General features: G+C 59.0%; 1 pseudogene; it reads left to right on the forward strand.

Annotated features, from left to right (window-relative positions):
- Positions 1-14,581, forward strand: part of LOC139040246 (potassium voltage-gated channel subfamily KQT member 1-like) — a 53,402-nt pseudogene extending 38,821 nt beyond the window's left edge.
- The last annotated feature ends 281 nt before the right edge of the window (positions 14,582-14,862 follow it).

The following is a 14,862-nucleotide window of genomic DNA, read 5'->3' on the forward strand; positions in this document are numbered from 1 at the left end:
CGCAGAAGCGGAACGTGAGAACTTAATTGCTGCACCATGGGGCCGCCCCGGTTTTTGTGATTTCTTTTTCAGATTGTTTATTGTTTGTAGAAACAATGTGACTGATATAGAAATGCAACTTATTTTTGTGCATTGGCATTGTATCCTGCTTTGCTGAATTCATTTGTTAGATTGAATGGTTTTTTGTGGCATCTTTAGGGTTTTCTACACATAAGGTCATATCATCTGTAAACAGAGATCATTTTACGTCTTCCTTTGCGATTTGGGTGCCTTTATTTCTCTTTCTCGCCTAATTGCTCTGGCTAGAACCTCCAGTCCTATGTCAGATAGAAGTGGTGAGAGCCTTGTTCCTCAGAGGAGAAGCTTTCAGCCTTTCACCATTGATATGATGTTCACTGTGGATTTTTCATATATGGCTTTTATTATGTGGAGGTAATTTCTTTCTATTCCTAATTTGTTTACTGGTCTTTTTTTTTTATCATGAAAGGGTATTGAATTATGTCAAATGCTTTTTCTGCATCAATTGAGATCATGTGGTTTTTTTCCTTCATTCTGTTAATGTGGTATATTATACTGATTGATTTTCGTATGTTGAACCCTCTTTGCGTTCTGGGAATAAATCTCACTTGGTCATGGTGTATACTCCTTTTAAAATGGTCCTGAATTGAGTTTGCTAGTATCTTGTTGAGGACTTTTTTATTTTTTAAAGATTGGCACCTAAGCTCACAACTGTTGCCAATCTTTTTTTTTTTTCTGCTTTTTCTCCCCAAATCCCCCCAGTACATAGTTGTATATTTTTTTAGTTGTGGGTACTAGTAGTCGTGGCATGTGGGACACTGTCTCAGCGTGGCCTGATGAGTGGTGCCATGTCCGCGCCTAGGATCCGAACCAGCGAAACCCTGGGCCACCGAAGTGAAGCGTGCGAACGCAACCACTCGGCCATGGGGCCAGCTCCAAGGATTTTTGCATCAATATTCATAATGGATATTGGTCTGTAGTTTTCTTTTCTTGTAATGTCTTTGTCTGGCTTTGGTATCAGGGTCATGCTGGCCCCATAGAACGAGTTAGGAAATGTTCCCTCCTTTTCAATTTTTTGGGAAAGGTTTAAGAATGATTGGTATTGGTTCTTCTTTAAATGTTTGATAGAATTCACCAGTGAGGCCATTAGGTCCTGGGCTTTTCTTTGCTGGGAGATTTTTGATTACTGATTCATTCTCTTTATTAGTTATGGGTCCATTCAGATTGTTTTTTTGTTTTTTTTGCTTGAGGAGGATTAGCCTGAGCTAACATCTGTGCCAATTTCCTCCACTTCATATGTGGGATGCTGCCACAGCATAGCTGACGAGTAGTGTAGGTCCACACCTGGGATCTGAACCCGCGTACTCGGGCTGCCTAACCACTGTGCCATGGGGCCAGCCCCCAGATTGTCTATTCCTTTATGATTTAGTCTTGGTAGGTTTTGTGTTTCTAAGATTTTGTCCATTTCGTCTCGGGTATCCAATTGGTTGGTGTACAGCACTTTCCTTTTGAATTAATTCTTACGCTATCCATCCTCATTGACCCATCTACCCATCCCTTTCTTCCTCCATTCCTCCATCTCTCCTTCCACCCACCTGCCTGTCCATCGTAAGCCAGGTGTTGGTCCTTGCTCTCTGGCTTCCCCTCACCTCCCCAGAGTGCCGTGACTATAGGCTCATCTGTGGAACAGTCTCTGCTGGAGGCCTGGGCCATGGGAAGGCCCTCTAGGGGGCATTACTTCACAGGTGACATTGTACCTGCCCTTCCCTTTAGGACTGTGATGCCCTCTGAGACCCTGCTTTCTCCTGTGACCCAGCTCCCCTGCCCCAGGGAGCTCTTGCACCTGCGCCCCAGTGAAGGCTGCCAAGTGGTGGACACTGTGTCCCTGGTGGCATGGTGGCTATGTGAGGTGACAGAGGGATTGTCCATGAGGACAGATGTTCTCCAACCCCCTAATTGGGATGTATGGCCTGCACTCTGGGGACTCAGTGGTTTAAATGAGTGCTGGCTGGAGAACGTGGGCTTCAGATGTCGTATTTCTTGGGGCCAGACGAGAGCACAAGACCCAGAGCTGCTCCTGAGCTCTGGCATGGATGTCCCCTTGGGCATGGTCAAGCCCTGGTCTGAAGAGAAGCAGGCCTCACTGGTGTCCACCAGCAGGGGACCTGGGCTTGGGTCGCTGGCCTCTCCGGAGGGGCAATGCAGACCAGGACCCTGACCGGCTGCTCTTGCGACGTCTCTCAGCAGAGGCTCCCACATTGGGGGCCTGCCCATTGGAGTAGCCCCGCCTGAACAGGTGTCATGGCTGGCCGCGTGGTGAGCTCGTGCCCCTTTGCCCTGCAGGAGATCGTCCTGGTGGTGTTCTTTGGGACAGAGTACGCCGTCCGCCTCTGGTCAGCAGGCTGCCGCAGCAAGTACATGGGCATCTGGGGGCGGCTGCACTTTGCCCGGAAGCGCATTTCCATCATTGGTGAGTCATGCCTGCCCCCACGGAAACTTCACCCCGAGGTTCCCAGGCAAGGGCTGGCCCCATCCCCAGGAAGGGGGCTCTGTGGGGCGGGCGCCTATCATGAGCACCAGCAAGCAGGGTACCCGTGAGGAGGGAGAGACCCCCAGGCTACCCTGCCTATAATGGGGCAGGACCCCAAGGCCAGCAAGGTGACATCCCAAGTCCCAGCATGGGAGCCAGCCTCCACACCAGGGTCCCCTGTCCTCAGATGCTGATCACGGGCGGGGGTCTTGACTGTGCTTTAGTACGGCGTTGGTGTCTGCTGCCCTCAGTGGCCTGTGAGCCGGGGCCGGGGGGTTGGGGCTAAGTGGGCTCTGCATGTGCCCGAGACAGAGGGCTGAGTCTCCCCATCCGAGGTATCTCTGTCTCCCCTTTGTCAGGCCCTGTCCCGCCCAACTGCCAGGCTCCTTACCCTGAGCCAGCTGCCTGGCTGGTGATGGTGGTGTCACACTGTCCCCCGTAGACCTCATTGTGGTTGTGGCCTCCATGGTTGTTCTCTACGTGGGCTCCAAAGGGCAGGTGTTTGCCACCTCAGTCATCAGGTACAGCTGGGCTGCAGCTCTCCTGGCTGGGAGGGGTGAGAGCTTCGGGCTGGTGTGCTGGGGTGGGCGGCCGGCTTGGGGCCCCTGCTGAGTTAGGCTGCCTGGCTTCCAGACCCAGCACGAGCACTAGTTCATTTCCAGGATTCAGTCTGCTCTTCTGTAAACTGGGGTGATCCCGGGGCCTCCCCCAGAAGCAGTCTGCCCCTAGCCCTCAGCCTGTGCTTGAGGAAGGGGGTGAGGGGCGTTGGGGGTTGCACAATGGTGAGTGGGTAGGTTCGGAGCCAGGCTTTGAGGTGCCTGGGTGGAGTGGTCTGGACGGGGCATGGAGACTTCTCTTTCGCAGGGGCATCCGATTCCTTCAGATCCTGAGAATGCTGCATGTCGACCGCCAGGGAGGCACCTGGAGGCTGCTGGGCTCCGTGGTCTTCATCCACCGTCAGGTGGGTGGTCCGGGGGAGGTGCAGGGGCCTGGAATAGGGACAGACAGGTGCAGTGCAGGGGCTCAGCCGAGCCTAGTCCAAGCCAGGCGGGCCGTTCTGCCCGTACCAATGGTGCCAGCATCCCTGGCCTGCCAGGCTAATGATGTTCCTTCAAGCTGGGGACAAGAGACTATGGGGCAAATGAAAAGACAGAAATGCAAGGTGGAAAAAGGTCCAGGAGGCTCAGAAATCTAGAACTGGGCAGATCAAGAATAGCCCCGGGGGGGTGGAGGTGGCCCACCTGCTCCCCTCCAAGAGGGCCTAGCCGTTCCTCCCACCAAGGCTTTGCAGGACAGAGAGCCACAGCAGCAGAGCCTGTGAAGCCCAGACCGTCTGTCCAGGCCAGGGCTGGGGGCCCGCCTCACTCCTGGGGGGCAGGACCCAGCACTGGCCTTTTACAAGAGTTGTGAGAAATAGGTTATTTTGAAGTCTGATGTCTGCATGTAAAACATGCTGGAATTTATGTAGAACTTTCTGGTAAATGTTGGAACTTGCTGCTGGGCAGGCCCCTGCTGCCTGTGATGTTGGCCAGGCATTTTCGCAGAGGCCCCTGGATGCCCGGGAGCCCAGATGACGGGCGCCTTCTCTGCTCGCTCTGTTTCCAGGAGCTGATAACCACCTTGTACATCGGCTTCCTGGGCCTCATCTTCTCCTCTTACTTCGTGTACCTGGCCGAGAAGGATGCCGTGAACAGGTCGGGCCGTGTCGAGTTTGGCAGCTATGCAGATGCCCTTTGGTGGGGGGTAGTAAGTTGGGACTTAGGGCAGGGCTGTCCAGTGTAGGGGCTGCAGGGCCACAGACAGCAGAGGGCAGGCTGTTGCCCATGGGCTGGGGGGCTCTGGGTTCCGAAGATTTTGTGCCTCAACAGGGGCACTCCTTGCCCGAATGCTCAAAACCCCTCCTGCAGGCTTGGGGTTGAAGCTGGCTGTGGCCAGGTGTGGTGGGCCAGCGGCTAAGCACAGTGGCAGCACTCAGAAGGCCGCACCCTCGGTGGCTGCGCACTTGACGTCCTAACCTTTTTGTCTTTGAACCTGTGTTTGTGAGGGAAGTCAGAGGTGCTGAAGTGGGTGCGGGGCACTTGGAGCCTCAGCTCACGCTGGGTCCCAGCTCTGCCTGCCCCACCGGGGCCCGAGTCCTCCGCTACCTGTCCCCTCGCCTGCACTCCGGCCCTGAGGCCCCGGCCGCCCTTCGCCCTGGGTGCAGGTGTGGGGCGGTGGGGTCAGATGTGTGCCCTGCATCTCTGAGGGCCTGTGCTGGCCCCACAGCTGCCCCTGTGTCGAGGAGCTTGACATTATGTCTCAAACAAGGCACCCAGGACAGGTGGGAGGACCTCCAACGGAGGAGGTCTCCCACGTGGTGACATGCGCCAGGCCTGTGAATTTGGTAGCTGGCCCTGGGCATTAGTAATGCCAGAGCGGGCTGTGCCCTGAGAGGCAAAGTAGTCCAGAAAAGTGTGGGTTCTGCCCCAGGGGCACAGGGGCTCCCCTGGCTGCGAAGATGGGACTCCTTGGGCGAGCTGAGGGCAGAGCCTGGCTGGTGTGCTCCCTCCCCCTCCACCAAGCACCCAGCTTCTGCTTGGAAGTGGCTGGGACCCAGGCTGGGTGGCTCTTAGCTCCCCTGAGCTGCCACTGTGCAGGAGAGGCGGATGGAAAGCAGAAGCAGATGATCCCGCAGAAGGTGAACACCACTCGGGTTTGCCGTGGATGGTCCGGGGGCCTCAGCCAGCTGCAGGACGTCTGACTGCGTGCTACGTGGGTGCCGCTGCTGGCGGGAACCCGGCGTCACTGGACTGTGGGCCCGCAGAGCAAGTTTTCAGGGCACCAAACCCGCCACTCACATCTCCGACCGGAGATGGAGGCAGATCCTGGGAATTGTCTGCAGGGTGGCCGGCAGCTTACCACCCACAGGGATGGGGAACAGCAAGTGCAGGGCCCTGAGGCAGCCTGGGACGGCTGCTCGCTGTAGGGGAAGGCAGGGGTGTGGGCTGTCTCTGGGGTACAGCCAGGCCCCGGAACTCCCAGGCTGTCCCGTGGGGCACACGCAACACTACCTCCTTCAACATGCTCTCGGGGTGCAAGGAGCTAGTGCCCCAGGACGCTCTAGAACTGAGCCTGGAGTGGTGGCGTGGGTGACAACAGGGGGACACTGGCCCTGGTTACAAGCTGCGCAAGGCCGAGGGGGAGTCCCTTTGAGCTGGGGGCAGGCTGGCTGATGTCTAGGCTCACTCCGGCTGGGGCAGGAGAGGGTTGCAGCCTGCATGAGGTAGCACCGAGGACTTGGGGGCAGCGCAGGGTGGAAGGGGCACTGGGTGGGGGACAACGGCTGTGCCAGGCCCTAGCTGTATCTGTCCCCAATGCGTTCCCTTCCAGAAGGGGCAGGCCAGGCTCTCTCCTGGGGCTCCCCACCCTCCTCCAGGAGGGAGGCCCATCCCCACCTTTTTCGGCGGGGCGGGATGCCACTCTGCCGTTTCTGCGTCCCCGCCCCTGTGAGGCCAGGCACGCAGGGGGGTTCTTGATGTTGGCCGAGTCAGCGTGTTTTCTGGAAGCTTCCAACATGCCAGGCTGCTCAGGGAAGGCAAAGACTAAGCTCCTGGGTTGGGGAAGGCCCAGGTTCCAGCTCTGTCTGCCCGCCTGCCCTCCTGCAGGCTTGTGCCCCGCAGCCCAGGCGTGGCAGGCCCCAGCAGGTTTGGGTGGGCGGGCTCAGTCCCCAGCAGGGAGCTTGCCCGTGGTTGGCGGAGGGGTCCCGTCCTAGCGACAGGCAGGGCCCATGTAGGAACAGGCTACCCAGAGTCGGGAGGGTTCCCAGGGACCCGCCGCGCCGCAGGAGGCGCGTGGGGCACTGCCCGCCACGGCGCTGATAAGCAGGCTCAGCCGGCGCTGCCCTCCCTGCCTCGGGCGCCCGGGGCTGCGGGCGCGGGCTGCTCCCCACCCCCGGCCGGGGCTGGGGCGCTCCCACTCCCACACCTGTGCAAACATCCGCCCGCAGCCGGGAAAACGGCCCCTTTCTGCCCAGCTTGACACGGGTGCCCCGGCCCGCGCCGTCAGCTGCAGCTCCAGCCTCGGCCACCACGGGCCCTGGCCTGGCCATTGTTCTGCCAGGCCCTGCGCCCCTGGGCCGCCTGGGCCCCCGCTGCCGGGGCTCCGGGGCAAACAGCTCCCATTCATAGCAGCGGCTGCCCCTGCAGCTGTCCGGGCGGGAGCAGCCCGAGCCTTGAGTTATGGGCTGTATTCCTGGCGCGTCTCGGACAAACAGAGCCCAAGAAACGCAAGCCGGGGCGGCCCCGATCAGGGCTTCGGGCCAGTTTGCCAATTGCAACTGCGCCCCGGCAGTTGTTCTGTCTCCTCTGTCCTGGCTTCCTTCACCCCAAAGGGGAGTGACACCACCCCCCTACCCGACACTGTCCACGGCTCCCCGGCCTCGGCAGGCCGAGGAGGAGGTCTGCTCAATGGGGGGTGCTGCCAGAGGGCACCTAACGGGAGCGAGGGCTGGAAGCTGGGCCATATCTGATCTCTGCTGGGTCTGCACGCCTCCCCAGGCCTGGGCTAGGGGCCGGCCAGGAGCCAGCCCAGCTTCTCAGAGATGCGTGGGATGGACCCTAAAATAGAGCGTCTGGGCGGCTGGGGTGTGGGAAGTGCCGTCCACTGGGTTTCCTTTGGAGAGCGGTGGCGAATCCTGCTGGGGAGCCACCATGTGGAGACGCTCTCAAGCCCCTTGGGCTGTGGGTGCCATAGGGGTGGCCCCAGGTGTCCTCAGCATCTGGGCTCAGCCAGTGGGTGTCTGTTGTGTGAATGAATGAGTGAGTTGATGTGCGTAGAACGGTTCTGTCCATGGCACCCGGGACAGTGGGTGTTGCGGTCTCCTGGGGCTGATGCAATGAAGTCTCACAGACTAGGGGGCTTTAAACAACAGAAACGTATTCTCTGCCAGTTCTGGAGGACAGCCTGAAATCGAGGTGTCGCAGGCCCACACTCCCTCTGGAGGCTCCAGGGGATCATACTTCCTGCCTCTTCCGGCTTCTGGGGGCTCCAGGCGTTCCTGGGCTTGTGGCCACATCTTCTGTCTCTTATAAGGGCATTTCTCGTTGGATTTAGGGCCCAGCTGGGTAACCCCGGATGATCTCAACTCGAGTTCCTTAACTTAATCACCTCCACAGAGGCCCTATTTCCAAACAAGCTTGTATTCTGAGGGTCCAGGTGGACAAGAATTTCGGGGGGATGTCATTCAGCCCAGGACGGTGGGGGGCCCAGGTGGACTTCATGAGAAGGTCCCTCCTCTCACAGCCTCAGTTTCCACTCTGTCCAGCAAAGGTGCCAGGTCAGCGGCTGATGTCCCCCCACCCTGGGTGGGGACGCCTGATTCGGGTGTGAGGGCTCCCTGCTCCCCTACATATGGCGCCCCACACCTGGCTGCTGAGGTGTTCGGGGAGGATTTAAGACTTTTTTCTTTGCCCTTGGAACAAACTGCGTTTGTTTGTATGAAAGTCGGAGTGGAGGGAAAGGCAGTTTTGCACACACGGGCTCCTCTGTTTAGCGCCCGGGGGTCTCTCCAATCAGAAGCCTGCCCGGCTCTGTTTACCCCTGCATCTAAATTTAGAATTGAGAGTGAAAGGCTGGGAGCCAGCTCTGCGTCTCAGCCACCATCTAAAATAGAGTCTGACTCCTGTCCCCTCTCTCCCTAGCCGTCGACTCCAGAGGGTCCTGGCTTCCCAGGCTGGAGGAGGCCAGAGGGGTCTAGGGGCTGAGTGGGGCCTGGGTGAGGGCAGGGCCTCCCAGACATTCCTATGTAAGCCCTGGTAGCACCGCCAAGTGGGTAGGGCCAGTGTCAGGACCTCGTCTGAAGCTGGGGAAACTGAGGCTGTGTGGGCCTGGGCATGGTGGGCCAGCCCCCCAGCACCCAGACCCTACCCGTTCCAGGGCTCTTTCTCTGCCGGGAGCTCCGTACAAGGCCTGGGAGTGCTGGGCAGCAGAGAACAGAGGGTCTGCTTGTCCCCAGGCCACTGCCCACCCCAGTATGATCCTTCCTCTGTAGACTATAGTGTATGGCGTGAGAAATGCAGGCTCTGGGAGCCCAGCCAGAGAAAGGCCTTTACAGCTGGGTTTTGCAGGATGAGTAGGAGTCCACAAAGCAGGTCCATCTCTCTGTACTTACTGCCCACTGACCGACACCTGGGGGGATTTCTTACATGGCCAAGGCAGGCCCTGTGAGGGTGGTGTACAGAATTGGTTTCCTCTGGGGTGGGGTTCAGCTCATGTCAGCAAGGGTAAGAACTTTCCAGCTTCATCCTGAGGGGAAGAAACATGGTCAGCATCAGGAAACAGTGAAACAGGAGGCAGTGGGGTAATGTAGTGGTCAGGAACTGGGGGTTGGAGTCAGACGTGGTACTGCATCCCAGCTTCACCACCGACCAGCTAGCTATGTGGCCCTGGGCAGGTTACCCAACATCTCTGGGCTCATCTGTAAAATGGGTGTGAGTACCTACTTCCATGATTGTTAGAGAGTTGTCCGTGAGAACACAGAAAGCCTTGGGTGCCAGGCACCCAGAGAGGACGAGGACAAAGTAAAGGCTGTAGTAAATTTTAGAGGGCCGCTACCAGCCGTGGTTCTCTTGGTGCTCCCCAAAGCTAGACACCAGGTGATGACCCTACAGCAAGCTAATTCACACTCAAGTGTTTATGGCTGCCATGATCCAATCACACTCGTTAGGCCTGCTAGTCTTGAGGGTCCTGTTCTGCCCCTGCCTCCCCACCCCCACCTACCTGCAGCACTTTCCTCACAGAGCGGCCCCTCCAGCGTCCCAGGGACCTTGTGTGTCTGATTCCCTTTCCCAGGGCCTGGGCAAGGCTGGCAGCAGGGCAGGGGCTCATGAATGAATGACAGAGCAGGTCAGTGAGGCAGAGATGGGGAGGGCAGACCACGGAGTCAGCTTCCTGGGGTGCAAAGACAGCTGCACCACCACACTGGCTCTGGGGCCAGGGCAGAGCGTATGACTGCTCTGTGCCTCAGTTTCCCCATCTGTACAATGGGAGAGACAACAGGTCAACCTCCTAGGGCCACTGTGGGGCTCACTGAGTGGGCTGTGATCCCGGGAAGGCAGCGGCTGTTTCTGTTGCCGTGAAGACGTTCCTTGGATGCCGCGGGCCTCTTGGCGAGGCTGGCTCTTGGTACGAGGGCACATTTCTTTACTTTTGGATGTGATGTCAGGCATGTCGCTGCAGGCTGCTCTGCATGGCACTAGGGTACAGCAGGGGTTGGGCAGTCCTGGTCTTGTGCTCTCGGAGTCACAGACGGGGTCTGCATACAGAGATTTGCTGGGTCCGTGGAGGACCTCCTCTGCCCGCTCTGGGAATCCAGGAGGGCCTCCTGAGGAGGTGATATCTGAACTGAGCTCTCAAGGCAGAGTCGCCTGGGCATCCAACATGTGGGACCTTGAGCCTGGCCATTCTGCGGGGTAGACGTGGCCTGGCCGGCACCCAGGGTGTCTGCGGCGTCATGTCAGCCTCTGTCTGGAGCTCCCGCTCAGGAGGAGGAGTGAGGGAGGTCCTGACCCCACCCAGTGGTTCTGCAGGACGACCCTGGGCACGGCCCTTCTCATCAGTCCTTGTAGTCCGTATCCCCGTGTAGGGGTGCTGGGGCCTGTGAGCCACGCTGAGCGGGGCCACGGTACTCAACCGGGCCCAGGATCCAAGGTTGCTGTGAGGGAGAAGATAAACTCAAGGGACGAGAAGCCCCGGGCCAGCGCGGATCTGTGTTCATCTATTTCCTTTTTCCTGCTGAAAGGAAGTGGGTTTATTTTGGGGTCTGGGGTGGCTTTTGTTTTTGCTCGTAGTTTGCAAGCTGGCCTGGGCTGCTCCCTCGGCCCCTGCGGACCGGCGTCTGCCCCCTTCACGGCCAATTTCCACCAGCTGGGCTGGGGTCTCCTGGGGCAGCCCCACGACAAGCCGGGGCTGGGTGTCCCCTGGGCACAAGAGCCCAGGACCGCTGCTCCTCCTTCACTGCCCTGAGACAGCCCTGCCTCTCACCAGCCTGCCCCTCTGTCCATGCTTCTCCTCCCCAAGGCTGCCCTCTCCCTGGCTCTGTCTTTGCAGCCTCGTCCGGGCAGGTCGGTGGCCGGAGGCTGCGCAAGGCCTGGGCCTGTGACGGGGCAGCAGCCTCCAGCCTCAGGCTTCTTCTGCAGGCCTCCTGACGTCATGGCATGGCATGGCCTGTGGGGTCATGAGGGCCTTGGTTCAGTGCCAGCTCGGTCACTTACCAGTGGGGAGATCTCAGGCACAATGACTGACCCCCACCTCAGTTTTCCCCTCTGTAAGATGGTGCCTAACGCATAGCATCATCTCAAGTTTGCCCATCAGAGGTGCCACCTGTGATGTGAGCCCCTAAGTGTCTGCGTTGGCATCGTCCTCTTGCCCTTTCCCTCTGGATGGACAACCATGACATCTCCAGGTGGGCCTGGTCTGGGGTGGCCGCAGGCTGATGGCCTCCACAGTGGAGGTGGGGTTTCCGGGCAGGCCCTCATCTCCCTTGAAGGGAAGGCTGTTTACAAACGAGAGAATAAAATGGTGCCAGTGCCAGCTTTTCAGGACAGAACGTGTGTGTGGGGGAACTGGAAGGTTCTCTCCTGCCTCCTGTCCTCAAAATGTGAGTGAAGACACAAAGGAGAGACACAAACGGTGCAGGACATACTCCAGCTCCCACTCCTGGGAGGACAAGGATGGCCTGGCTGCCCCCACCCCCCCACCTGCCTCCATGGTCCTGTCATGGTCAGGATGCCATCCATGGGTTCATGTGAGCCAGCCGGTGTGCGCCATGGCCCGGGCGGCACCGGGCATGGGGAGTGTGTGCTGCAGCAGCTGGGTTGTGTCTCCCCGAGTTTGTGGGCCTGGGGGACGGACGTGCAGATCTGCATTCTGGATGGCCCGCCATCGAGGGCAAGTTCCGAGCACAGCAGCTATAAAACGGCCCATTCCTGAGCTGCTTGTGTCTGTGAATTCAGGAAAAACAAACAGCTCTGCGGGGATGGGCCGTTTCCTCAAAGAGCTGAAAGGATGTCATTAACTTGACAAAGAGGGTCTGTGACAAGGTCTGAGAGGGGAGGCTGAGGTCCCCAGCTCTGAGCTTTAGCCCTCCACCGAGGGGGTGGGGGACACCTGGCCCGGGGCTCTCCCACTTCTGCCCACCGCCCCGCCAGCAGGGATTGCCAGCACCTCCTGGGCAGCTTGGGACCAGGCATGGGGGCCAGGGGATGCGGATGGGGGTCCCCCCCTCCAGGGCTCTTGTCTGCTGGGGGAGATGGGTGCAGGCTCCATTCTGCCCTTGGGGCCTTCCATGCGAGCCCCTTCCCTCCCCCACCTACATCCAGTTCCCAGTCATCGTGGGGGTATTTTTGCATTAATTTTGGTAATTTAAAATGTTACGTTACATGTTATTTGTCTTGAGGCCTGAGTTTCAGGCGCCCCTTAAACTCTCCCCCCGTGGGAGCGCCTCCTGCGCCTCCCTGGTTGCACGTCTCAGAGGCCACCCTGCCTCTCACTCCCCGCGTGGCGCCATCCTTGAACTTGTGGGTCTCGGGACCCCTTTGCACTCTTAACAATTATTGAAGACCCCAGAGAGCTTTTGTTTATGTGGGTTATAACTATTGATACCACATTAGAAAATAAAACTGAGAAATTTTAAAAAGGTTTCTATATTCATTCATTAAAATAATAGGAAACCCATCATATGATTATGTAAATAAAATAATTTTATGAAAGACGACTGTGCTTTCCACGAGCAGGCTGGGTGTGGTGTCTCGGATGCCCCTCCCAGCTGGCAGCTCCCTCTGCCTTGGTTCCATGCACCCGGGCCTCACGTGTGGGGTGCAGGCCCTCTGGGGGCTCTGGGCTCCCCAGGCCCCTTTGTCTGCCAGCCTGCCAGTGGCCTTGCCCGTGGCCCCTGCTGCACCCTGCAGGTGCCTAGGCCATGGTCCGGGGTGCATGCCTGTGTGTGCGTGTAAGCTGTTGGGCCTAAGCGTGCCCAGAGAGTTGGGCTTGACAAGTGTGCCAGCCCCCCTTCATGTGACCTTGTTGTGCTGTGTGTGTTTGAGATGCATGTGATTGTGTGTGCCACGCTGCTGCCTGAGCACATCAGGCTGTTGCATGTCTTAGGGCGCGTGTGTGAAGCACATTTGTGAGTGTGCACCCACGTGCACAGGCTCGGGGATCCCTTTAAAGGGCCCAGTAGTAGGAGGCCCGGTGCCCTCAGCGTCTGTCTGTGGGATGTGTGTTTGAGGGACACTGACATGGCAGGGAAATGCTCCATGGGGGCACTTGTGGGAGATGGCTCTCAGAAGCAGGGGGACCATAAACAGATGCACGGTCGGGCTGGGGGGCTCAGCAGCGGCCAGCCTGTAATATCCCCGCTCATGGGAGCTCACCACGTGGCCGTACCTCCCCAGGAAGTGACTTGCCCTTGGTGTAAATCAGTCTTCTGCGCCACGCCCCTTCCTGCTGCCCGGCTCCTCCGTGGCTCCCGTTTCCCGCGGGCCTTTCCTGGGTGGCTCAAGTGATTCTGATTCGTGTGTGCCTGTCTGTCTCTGTCCATGTGCACATGTGTGTGTCCCTGCCCAGCTGTGGCCACTGGGCTTCTCTGCTCCCTCCCTCCGCCCTCAGTGGCTGGTGGAGAGCTCAGGGAGGCCCGAGGACCCAGGGCTCTGGGGGGCTGGGGTGAGCGGGTGGTCACCACTGTAGAACTCGCTGTTTCCTCTCTGGGCCTTGTCTTCCGTCAGAGTCTGTCAAATGGCCTCCCCACGCCCTGTGCCAGCCTCATGGGGCAGGGGATGGAATGGGGGCACCGTACAGACCTTCCTGGGCCTGCCAGAGGCAGTTCTTAGCCAGGACTGGAGGCCCTGGAGAGGAGAAGCCAGGCTGGCAAGCCCATGGGGCAGGCGGGTGCCAGCCAGGCTGCCTGCTCACAGGACCACTGTGACTGCTGCCTTGGTGTGTGGATGTGAGTGTGTGACAGGATAAGCTGTGACTCTGGGCCACCCCAGGTCCCCTTGCCAGGCTCGGAGCTGGCACCTTGAACACCCTGCAGGCAGCCCCACAGCCCAGACTCTGGGGCATTTGCAGCCGGCAGAGGCCCCAGAGAGCAAACCTCAGATGCCAGTAGGAAGCGAGCCTGGGGTGGGCGTGGGGGCGGGGTGGGAGCAGCCCCTCACTCCCATTGTCCCACCACACCCTGGATGGACACCTCCCCCACCGAGAAGAAGGATCGAACTGCGTCTGGTTCTCTCAGAAAAAAAAGGACAAACAAAACATCTGGTGCCCGGGGTGGCTCCAGGAAGTGGCATGTCATCCCCATCCTGGCATTTTGTTGAGGACCAGCCTCAGTGGGAGCTTCCGGCCTTCTGAGGGCTGGTGCAGAGCGACGTCGGTGGCCTGGGTGGTGGACCTCCTCGGGGATGGGGCAGGCGGGTGGAGCAGGGAGGCCACGCCTGGCCTTCCCATGGGGTGGGCCTCCTGGCCTGCTTGTCCGGCTGGCGGGCCCTGGTCCTCCATTGGTGCTGAGCTCCTGTGCACAGCCCGGTGGACGTGCTTCCTTTGCAGTGTTAGGTTTGGGAGACACAACTGTCTGCTGCTCTGGCACTGGTCCTCTGGCAAAGCCACTTGGCCATCTGGTGATGAGATGTCTCCCTGGCCTCCGTTCACAAGGTGGCAGGTCTTGAGTGGAGGTGGGTTCGGGCTGGACAGATGCTCATGCTGAGTTTCTGGGGCCTTGACTGCTGACTGCTGCCCCTCTTCCTTGCAGGTCACTGTCACCACCATTGGCTATGGAGACAAAGTGCCCCAGACGTGGGTCGGGAAGACCATTGCCTCCTGCTTCTCCGTCTTCGCTATCTCCTTCTTCACACTCCCGGCGGTAGGTGCTCCATGTTGCGTGGCGTCTCCACCGCTCTCTGGCTTTCCTCTACACTCTGGGGCTGGCTGGGGGTCCCCCAGTGAGCAGACTCACTCATGGCGCGGCACATTCAGAACCCAGCTCACCTGCCACAGGGCCTGTGGAAGCCACCTGCCCTCCTATTCCCAACCCCCAGTGGGGTCCTTTGTAGCAAGTATAGGAGGCAGCCTAGCATGGTTTGATGGTGATCGCTGGGCCTTTCGTGGCAGATGGTGGGGTGCAGCCTAGCTTATTTGGTCCCTGAGGGTAGGGAGGAGGTGCCAATGTGGCTTCAACATGACCGCAGAGGTGGGGTCCGTGTGCCTGGTGAGGGAGGGAGCGGTCCTGTGCTGTTGCCTGGGAGGGGCTTCGATCCATGTCCTTTCCAGAAATCATAGACTGT

The sequence above is a fragment of the Equus asinus genome, chromosome 14, assembly GCF_041296235.1.
Source record: "Equus asinus isolate D_3611 breed Donkey chromosome 14, EquAss-T2T_v2, whole genome shotgun sequence".
NCBI lineage: Eukaryota > Metazoa > Chordata > Mammalia > Perissodactyla > Equidae > Equus > Equus asinus.